Source organism: Amblyomma mixtum, chromosome 2 (genome assembly GCF_055824585.1).
Source record: "Amblyomma mixtum isolate Tamu chromosome 2, ASM5582458v1, whole genome shotgun sequence".
Taxonomy (NCBI): domain Eukaryota; kingdom Metazoa; phylum Arthropoda; class Arachnida; order Ixodida; family Ixodidae; genus Amblyomma; species Amblyomma mixtum.
Window position 1 is genome coordinate 281,450,593 of NC_143013.1, and position 10,718 is coordinate 281,461,310.

The window sequence follows — 10,718 nt, forward strand, 5'->3', positions numbered from 1 at the left end:
AGCGGAAACAGGCGAGCCAGTCCGGCGTCATCAGGCTACTGCGACGGAAAGCGCTGCTGTTCGGAGAAGACAAAAGAGACACTGCGTGGGGCAGCTACTGGCGACGGCGTCGGCGTACACAAAGGCGTCTAATCCCCTTCGCCGGGAAGGCTGAGCGCGGTGTTTCTCCCGGACTGCCCGTGGACTGACCGACGAGACCCAGTCATTACCCTGTGCGCCCTGAGGAGACGACAAGCGGAGGGGCGACACGGCTGATTTGTCCCTGAAGAGGTCACCGGTGTGAGCGGTCAGCGCTCGCGTCCCCATCGATCAAGCTCGTCACTCAGCAGCGAACGACCTTTTGGGCCTGGTCAAACAGTTCGCGACTGAGAGACGCCAAGTTCCTCCTTGCCCGTGTGTGTGTGTGTGTGTGTGTGTGTCTGTGCGGTGTGCGCGGCCACGTGGGGAGGGCGGAGCCTAAGAAGACGCTAGCAGCCCATTGGACGCTCACCCAGAGATCAGATTCCCTAGCTGGGTGCCTGGGGAATGTGAACTGCATTTAAGCAGCAATCTGTGGGGTGCCAGAGGATCCTCCCCCATTTTCTGACTTTGGTCTACTTGCTACTGTACAAAATGTAAAATAAACGTTCCAGCTCGCTATTCCTCCCGAAGGCTTCCCTCCGTAGTCTGGCTGCTTCGCCCTAATGCGGTGAAGTCCACGGTCCCAATCCCCGAGCACATCAACGTCTTGTTGGAAATTTCTTCCAGTTGGAGTGGTGTCTCGACGCTGTTACCTGACAGTGTTATCAGGAGGGGTGGAATTATGGGGGAGGGGGGAGGTCTCTGAGGGAATAGTTTCTCTGCCGCTCGCCACCCCCAATAAAGAAATTGTACATAGAAAAAGCCATGCTGAACTCCATTTCTTTCGAGGAGAAATGTAGAAGAATAAATGCATAGTTCAAATGGGACGAGTCAGACGTACAGAATCGCTGAAGGCGTTTGTAAAAACAGATCACATCAAGTGTTCATTTGCTCTGTTTGGCTGGGAGGTATGCTAAAATTTAGAGCGTGCTTTAGGTCTATGCTAAAACTGAGGCAAATGTGAAGTGAGACCCCGACGTAGTTTACATAGCAGTAAGTTTCCCCCAGAAGATATCTCTAGGTGCACTGACTGCGGCAAGCGCTGGGACACTGCTCGCAAGATTTCAATGCCACAACGGTCTGATGTTTCACTTAAGTCGCAGTAATATAAGCAAAATAAAATTGCAATCTATTCGAGTCAAAATAATTCTTACCTGCACGCGAAGGAATCGTAATCAAACAGCACAATGTTGCACTCATGGCAAGTAGAGGCTGCTTCTTAAAGGTGCACTGAAGAGGATTCTGAACTTGTCTTTTTGCCGCGGGAACTCGGTCTACACGTTCCTAGCATTCTTAGAAACTGCAACTTATTGCCCTGTATGGCCGATTCACCTAATTAAATCGAATTAACGTCCGGCTCCCGCCTTTTTTTTTTAATTCTGCCTCGTACGATGGGCGGAGTCGACCAACGCGTGAAGTTCCTTTCAGCCAGCTCCGTGGAGGCTTTGCTTTCGCTTTATTTTGTTTTTTAGCTTTCCATGAATAAATAGTTTCATTCGCAGATAATATAGCCGCAAAATAAGCCCGCAGAAATAAAAATACGCGCGGACTATTTGCTACTACGGACTACAACGTATTACTCCGCCGATGGCAGAGCGGCAAGCCGCCACGGGACTGGGTGAAAGGCACTCCACGCGTTGGTCGACTCCGCCCACCGTACGAGGCAGAATTCAAAAAAAAGGGCGGGAGCCGGACGTTAATTCGATTTAATTAGGGAAATTCGCCACACAGGGCAATAAGTCGCAGTTTCTAAGAATGCTAGGAACGTGTAGATCGAGTTCCCGCGGCAAAAAGACAAGTTCAGATTCCTCTTCAGTGCACCTTTAAAGGTGCACTGAAGAGGATTCTGAACTTGTCTTTTTGCCGCGGGAACTGAAGAGGATTCTGAACTTGTCTTTTTGCCGCGGGAACTCGATCTACATGTTCCTAGCATTCTTAGAAACAGTGACTTATTGCCCTGTGTGGCCGATTTCCCCAATTAAATCGAATTAACGTCCGGCTCCCACCTTTTTTTTTTTTGAATTCTGCCTCGTACGGTGGGCGGAGTCGACCAACGCGTGGAGCGCCTTTCACCCAGTCCTGTGGAGGCTTTGCTTTCGCTTTATTTTGTTTTTTAGGTTTCCATGAATAAATAGTTTCATTCGCAGATAATATAGCCGCAAAATAAGCCCGAAGAAATAAAAATACGCGCGGACTATTTGCTACTACGGACTACTACGAATTACTCCGCCGATGTCAGAGCGGCAAGCCGCCACGGGACTGGGTGAAAGGCGCTCCACGCGTTGGTCGACTCCGCCCACCGTACGAGGCAGAATTCAAAAAATAAAGGCGGGAGCCGGACGTTAATTCGATTTAATTGGGGAAATCGGCCACACAGGGCAATAAGTCGGAGTTTCTAAGAATGCTCGGAACGTGTAGATCGAGTTCCCGCGGCAAAAAGACAAGTTCAGAATCCTCTTCAGTGCACCTTTAAGATTAGCCTATATTACTATCGTAACAGGGACGGTCCTCCACATCTGATCACCAACACCTTCATGAGTCTGACTACGCCCACTGCAGGACAAAGACCTCTCCCAAATCTCAGCAGTTAACCCTGTCCGGAAGATGTGCCGCAGCCATATTTTTTACGCTATGATAACGATGCAGTAATGTGAGAAAAGTGATGATTTTTTTTTTACTTGAGCATTCAACTAGCTGGCACTTAGTCGCCAGTAGCACAAAAGAAATTGTCATCGTGAAAATGAGGACTGGTTTGCCGCAAGAAGATATGCATACCTCTGGTCTCTACAGAGAGCTATGTGCCCGGGCACAATATTCTGTGGCTCTGCATAGGGAGCTTACCCACCAGAGTTTGCGGCTTCGACAACTGCGCAGTTCTAGCGTTCTCCTGAGACAATCGCACAAGTCCGGAAGCTAACGGCTCACGCTCGTAGCCTCTGCTTGTCCCCCACAGAAAGTTGTCCCCAACATACTGAAGAATGCGGGCACCAAGTGTCGCCCTAAATGAAGGCCGTGATGAAAGGCGCGCACACACAGTGATGCACTTGAACAGTTCGTGCTATGTCTTGCACTATAGCTCCCAGCCACTAATACTGTCGTGCGAAGAACCATTACAAAGCTGTCCACACGCACTACGGCTAAATGAGAGACGCGCTCACAACAAGGAGACAACACTCGTCGTTAAAGCTTTCCTTCCGAGTCCTATGGGCCATACAGATGTGAAGTGAGCTATTGAGTCGACTCAAGAAAAGCGCTGCCAAGTAATTCTACACTGACCTCTCTCTCTCTCCCCAAATGCTCAATGCAAGTTCTCTGTTGACCTGATGCTCCGTCTCGGCCGTCCGTGTGTATATCTCCTTCGTGAACCTGCTCATTTTCCTCTAGTTTTTGTCAACCGCGCCCCAACTGTCAAAACAAGCCACCCTTCGAATTCATTGATCATAACCTGGCAGTTTTAGAAAGCTTTAGCTTTGCTGTTTGTTTCGACTATATCGAAGTGATGGCCTAAGAGTTTGACCATCCGCCTCGTGTGCGGGGATTGCGCGGTCGATGATGCAAGCTTTCCCCTGGCCTGGTGCTCCGTTTCTGTTGGGTGAAATGCTTGTCCTACCTCGAGCAGAATAAAAACACGTTAGCTATGGCTTACGTTGGCTATGCTGCTTTTGGGCCACTAAAATCAAACCATAATCATCATCATCATAACCATTCGGTTAATGAGCCCAAGCAGGCGGATTGCATTCTGGCCGAGGAGGCAGCATTTCTATGAGGGAGACATGCGTAATGAACCGTGTAGTGAGCATGCGGCGCACTTTAGAACAATTCGGCTGAAATTAATCTGGATCCATCTAGTTCAGCGTGCGCTTTATAGCCCATAATATTGCTTGGCACATGAAAATCATTTATTACTATTATATCCTTTGATTCACAAGGCAAGGTATACGTGCAACACTGCATGTTAGGAAAGTCCGAGTGATTGACTCCAGCTCATTAACGCAATTTTGATGCAGACTGGATTTAAGTGTTGCCCCAAAACAAAACGCCGACTGTCTGCAGTTCTGGAACAAAATTTTTCATGGTTTCCGCACTGTGAACCATCATAATGAAAAAAATTAATTCAACCCAGGGGGTCTTAACTGCTATCCCAACAAAATTAAATCTTACCGCTACCTTAAAATGCTATCCGCAAGTCGTGAATTACAATTCAATTGCTATCTGGGCTTTTCAAAACCAAGTGCAACATCTAAAATGACTGTTCTGACCTCGTTTATGCAATCACTCATCACTGATAGCCGTTCAGTCCGCCTCCACCTGCAGTCATCAGTCAGTATCATCAGCATTTTGATCTCGACATCTTTGAAGACTTCACGTATGTGCTACAGCGTGTTCACAAGATATCCTTTAATAATCATTCTACATGTGTTCCGCGTGCGTCGGCAATAATTTAGCGTACATCACAATAAACCTATCCAGTCATGATATACTTTCACTTCAAGGTATTTAGCCTGCTTCTTGATTCGCTACTCTCTTCCAGTAAACTTTAGTTCATTTTACAGAGCACATATCGTACAACACTACAGCAAAGTAATAGATATCGGCGATTTTCAAAGGGCAGTGTACATATTGAGCTAGACAGCGGTAAGAGTGTTTCAGGGTCTTCTGAAGATGAAGTTCGCCGCCATTCGTCGCTGAAAGGTTAACCATAACAACCTTAACTGCAAAGGCAGATCACCAACACCTGGACTTCCCATGAACTAACAGTTCGTCGCAATAACCAAGTCGTCGAATTAGTTACATTTTAACAATTTTTTTTAGCTTTGAGCTCGGATACGGACAACTTTCCTGAGATGCCTTAACACGGACTCAAGGTCACATGTGATTCACATTATTACCATTTTCATTCGCATTTGCAACATTTGGCTGGGCTTTTATGCAGGGCCACATTTGCAGCTCTCGTTACGTCCCTGTCTCCCTAGTCGAAGCAGCATTTCGCAGCTGCGATTACCGAGTTACACGCAGGTGGTGCCTGTATTCGCAACACCCTGAAAGAGCTTTTGTTCTCGCGAAGCTGTAAGCTCCTAGATGCACTTGCAAGCTGTTCATACGCTTGTACTGGCCAGCTGGTACGTGCAGTGGCATTTCGTCTTGATTATTGATCCCCGGTTTTATAGCTCAAGTTTCGCTTAGTGAGCTTGCTGCATGCTCGTCGAGCTCAGTTGATGGCAGCCTAGTCTATAAAAGGCCGCAAACCATTCGCATGTGAGTAGAACTGTCTCCTACGTGCGCGCTGCATGGTCAGAGAGCGAGAGGCAAAGGCTATTTAATGACAGATAGATATTTAGCCGGCTTGTGAAAATCGCTGACGGGCTACTTTATGTGACAAAGGAATTTTGGGAAAGAAATTATCTTAGAGAACGGCAGTGAAAAGCGTTAAATAAAACTATAAAATTAAATATATGCCGTCCTCGAATTGGGGTGAGAGCACAACAAAGGGGAATGCAAGATGTTCTAAAAGTTAGGGAAGTGCAATGTCCTGCAGATCCGCAGACAAATGGTTCAGAGCATGGGGAATACATTGCAAGCAGAGAGGAGAGCATCGGTGGGGGGGCGTTCATAAAAAAGTTGGAGGGGACGAGGGAACACTTGAGCTCCGACTTAAGGGTATGATGCGATAGCGTAATGGATTAATTCCCATATATGCAGCTCAGTTGTTACGGCGCTCGGCTGCTGACCCGAAAGACACGAGTTCGATCCCGGTCGCGGCGGCCCAATTTCGGTGGAGGCGAAATTCTAGAGTCCCGTGTACTGTGCGATGTCAGTGCACGTTGAAGAACCCCAGGTGGTCGAAATTTCCGGAGGCCTTCACTACGGCGTCTCTCATAGCCTGAGTCGCTTTCGGACGTTAAACTCCAATAACCAACCAACCAACCATACATGCAGAATGACATTCTCTACTTAGATTCACAGATCCCTGAGAGTTCTTATACACCTCCTGGCGCAGTAACGCAGCGGTTAAGCAATGCGCCACTGCCCTGAGATGACACGTGCTACCAGCGATGGGCGTTGTGCGGCTCAGGTGCTATCCTTGCTGTCTATGTTTCGGGTTTGTCTCAACTTTGTGCTATATCCGAAAAATAAACTTGCGTGTTGATGTATAGCCACACTGCCTACTTAAGTTGATAAAGGCGCACGAAATGCTTTTTTTCCTCAATTTTGACCGCCATTCGAGCAAGTGGCATGCAGTCTAAATGAAAATACGAGGCATCCTTCATTTGATAGTCGGGTTAACATTAAACGTGGAACTTTTCTCGGTATACAACTTCTATTTGGTCGGTCGGTCGGTCGGTCGGTCGGTCGGTCGGTCGGTCGGTCGGTCGGTCGGTCGGTCGGTCGGTCGGTCGGTCGGTCGGTCGGCCGGTCGGTCGGTCGGTCGGCCGGTCGGTCGGTCGGTTGGTTGGTTGGTTGTTTGGTTTATGGGGTTTAACGTCCCAAAGCGACTGAGGCTATGAGAGACGCCGTAGTGAAGGGCTCCGGAAATTTCGACCACCTGGGGTTCTTTAACGTGCACTCACATCGCACAGTACACGGGCCTCTAGAATTTCTCCTCCAAAGAAATTCTAGCCGCCGCGGCCGGGATCGAACCCGCGTCTTTTGGGTCAGCAGCCGAGCACCATAACCGCTGAGCCACCGCGGCGGCACTTCTATTTTTACGATATATATATATATATATATATATATATATATATATATATATATAAGTGAAGTATACGCTTCGTTAAATGAAACATATTTATTCGACTCGACGTTTCGATGGGAAGACCGATCTTCTTCCTGAAGAAGATCGGTCTGATCGAAACGTCGAGTCGAATAAATATGTTTCCTTTAACGAAGCGTAGACTTCGCTATATATTCTTGTAAGCAATCAAGTACTTCATGCTTTCGCAACCTATATATATATATATATATATATATATATATATATATATATATATATATATATATATATATAAGGAATAAGAAAATCTTCAAGGCAAGTGACTAAATGTATAATAAGTTGGGGAAGTCACATTGAAAAACTTAACAGATTTATTCAACGTTTCGACCAGGGACTAGTCTTTTTCAAGACCAGTCCCTGGTCGAAACGTTAAATAAATCTGTTAAGTTTTTCAATGTGACTTCCCCAACTTATTATATATATATATATATATGGGCGTGTTCAGATAAGAACGGTAATCGAGTTCCCATGACCATTTTTTGTTTTCAATGAAATTTTTATATATGATGGGCAAATGTGTCCACACAAAGGAATGAACCTTAGTTTTGCAAGAAGCTTCGTAGTTTTCTGGAAAAAAAATCGCATGTCACAAGAGGTGGAGAATGTCGTTTTTGGCACTTTGCAATGTTGCAAGTTTGAAGCATCATGCCATGCACAAAATATTTTTTCCGCGCATCAGCATTTTTTCAGAACTTCTTTACAACTTGTACAATCCGAGAAAATAAAAAATGTTTTCTTGCTCTTTCAACCTTCCGAGTAAAAAAATTGCAAACTTCGCTTCCGGAGCTATGCGGCGCAAAAAAGGCACTTTTCAGGGCATCCTTAGGGCAAGATGCCTAAAGATCTCCCCACTGAATATTTTTCTCAGTATTTTTCAGCTGTTTTTGCTCACCTCAGGCAAGTTCTGTTGCTCTAGACTTCACAGATAGTTTTCAGTACAGTCTCAAAATTGGCCGAAGTTCAAAAACGCCAAAAAAGTGACAACTTTGACTTGGGTTTAAAAAAAAACATCATCATCGAATTTTGTTAAAATTTGCCTGAATAATCCTCAATACATGATAACTTTTAGGCACTAGAAAAGTGTTGCATTATATTGTTTTAAAATACAAAAAGAAACACAAAACTGAGTCCATGTTTTTGTTATATAGAATTGCTTATTACTGCCTCTTAGAAATAGTAGCTGTCAGAAATTTGATTTAGCACTCATTGAAAGTGGTTACATTTTATTTACCCCAATATCCTAACCATTCTCAATGCTTATAGAACTTCTATTCGCTTGTTAGCGGCGCTCTTAATGCGTTAAAATCGGAATAAATTCGCTATTTTGCCTGATGTCATAAGAATTGGCTGGTGGTGGTCAAACGTTGTTTGTATTCTCTAATTTATTCGTCGTACGGTCTATTGGTATATATAATCGATTCTTTAAAGATATTAGATCATTTCTCGGTTCTTAGAAAAATTTTTATATATAAAAGTTAATACTAATGCGTTTCTCAAGTCGGCGTTTCCGAACCTGCGTGTATTTACCTCTGTGTTCAATGGTTCTACAAGGCACTGTCAGGAGACAAAACGTCGTTTCCTGAGGGGAACGATTTATCCGCAAGGTTTTTAATCATGGGGAGTTTTAATCGGGAGGCAATTTAAAAATTTGATGCCGCTTCATGTGCACATTGCAATTCAGAAAATCGTAACAAGAAATGAACGGCGGCAGTTGATTTCGGTTTTGCGCACAGTATATTGTCCAGCACGAAGCACTAACCAGATCACAGCGTCTTCCATTCAGAAGCAGTGGTGGAGGCCACGTAGGATGCACTGCCTTAAGTTGACTGAGCGTACTTCCACAGGTGGAGCGTCTGAACTCCAGGCACTTTCTTTGCCAGTTCCATTGCCAGTTTCCATTGTTCCTTCTTCACTTCGCGAAAGTCTGCAAGCTCCCTCTGTGGCAGCTCCAGAATGGTGATGTTCTTTAGCGTTTCTTGAATTGCGTCTACGAAGCCTCTGGCTGTGTGTATGGCCTCACTTAAAGGCTTCCGCAAGTTGTGGTTTGATGCTCGATGTTTCACTGGCCCACCAGCACCGTCGCAAGCATTTTTGCAGTGTCCAGAGGCCGATAACATCAATATCGTCCATTGACATTCACTGCGCTGCAGCTCATGAAACTGGTATTTATTCCTGAAGTCAGCGGGAGCCCCGTGTAGATTGGCGCGTTTTATTCGAGATGTGCTTTGATTTTCGACAGACCCAAGCATGCATGATCGGAATCATGAGACATATCGTCGAAATTAACGGCGTAGTTACCAGTCGATTTTCTTGACATGACAACGCAGGTAAACACGGTTACCTGCTTTTTCTGCCAATGGTACGCTTGTACTCAGTCTGGAAGCACAACTGTTCATTTTTTCTCGAAATCAAAATGTAAAAGAATTGCACCTCTCTTGCAGCTGTGTGCTTTTTCGTGTATTGCTCTTGCTTGCACAGATATAATGTAGTTGTAGGGAATGCATTTCATGGCCACTCTTAGAAATTCTCTAATAAACGATGAAGCGGTCAGAATTTTTTTAACTAGCTCACCGTATTCCCATGTAGCAATCAACACATCATCCTTGCTGCTCATTTCAAGATTTTCCAAAGTGAAAATGCCATCATGTGGATAGTGGCACAATTCCTGAGGAAACATGACGCAGCATCACACCATCGAGCATCACAACACAACTTGCGGAAGCCTGTAAGTGAGGCCATACACACAGCCAGAGGCTTCGTAGACGCAATTCAAGAAACACTAAAAAACATCACCATTCTGGAGCTGCCACAGAGGGAGCTTGCAGACTTTCGCGAAGTGAAGAAGGAACAATGGAAACTGGCAAAGAAAGTGCCTGGAGTTCAGACGCTCCACCTGTGGAAGTACGCTCAGTCAACTTAAACGTGGCCTCCACCGCTGCTTCTGAATGGAAGGGACTGTGATCTGGCTAGTGCTTCGAGCTGGACAATATACTGTGCGCAAAACCGAAATCAACTGCCGCCGTTCATTTCTTGTTACGATTTTATGAATTGCAATGTGCACATGAAGCGGCATCAAATTTTTAAATTGCCTCCTGATTAAAACTCCCCATGATTAAATACCTTGCAGATAAATCGTTCCCCTCAGGAGACGACGTTTTGTCTCCTGACAGTGCCTTGTAGAACCATTGAACACAGAGGTAAATAGACGCAGGTTCGAAAACGCCGACTCGAGAAACGCGTTAATATTAACTTTTATATATTGTGGGGACGCCTTCGTCCCCTGCGTTCACTTTCCCGCACTGCACCCCACTGTTGTTAGCTGCCCCCGAAAAGCACTCCCTTTAGTTTGGTTACTCTAGCTAACAGGGGAGGGCGCTCGCGTCGCAGCGACAGCAGCGCCACGGATGGCGTGTTTGGTCGCTCGCGCGCAGGGGAAGGCTAGCTCTCTTCTCTCTGGGATCGGGAAGCGAGCAGACGTTTCGCTCGCAGCTTCGCTCTTCGTCGACGGGCGCCTCTCGGTCGGAACTTACTCCCGCCGAGCCCGTCCCGCTCGACCTCGGAGTTTATCCCTTTGCCCTACCGTGGGCGGACGTTCGCTCGTAGCCGTGCTGGTGAGTCTGACATCCTAGATTCCTCAGTGTATTTTGTTGCTAGCTGGCGCTATTGTTGCTATAGCAATAAATGCCTTGTTTGTGTCAGCCAGTGTGTCGTTCCTTTGTTCCCGCAGAGCAAGGCCCGCCGTGGTCGGCGTGCGCTCAGTAGCGTACGCGGCCACGGGGTGGGGTCCGCGCGGTTTTGAACTGAGTCAGCCACGCTTAAACGGGGA

At 46.2% G+C, this 10,718-nt stretch overlaps 1 pseudogene; it reads right to left on the minus strand.

The window, feature by feature from the left end:
• Window positions 1–8,655: 8,655 nt before the first annotated feature.
• LOC149364177 (uncharacterized) lies at window positions 8,656–9,631 on the minus strand (annotated as a pseudogene).
• Between the last annotated feature and the right edge of the window lie 1,087 nt (window positions 9,632–10,718).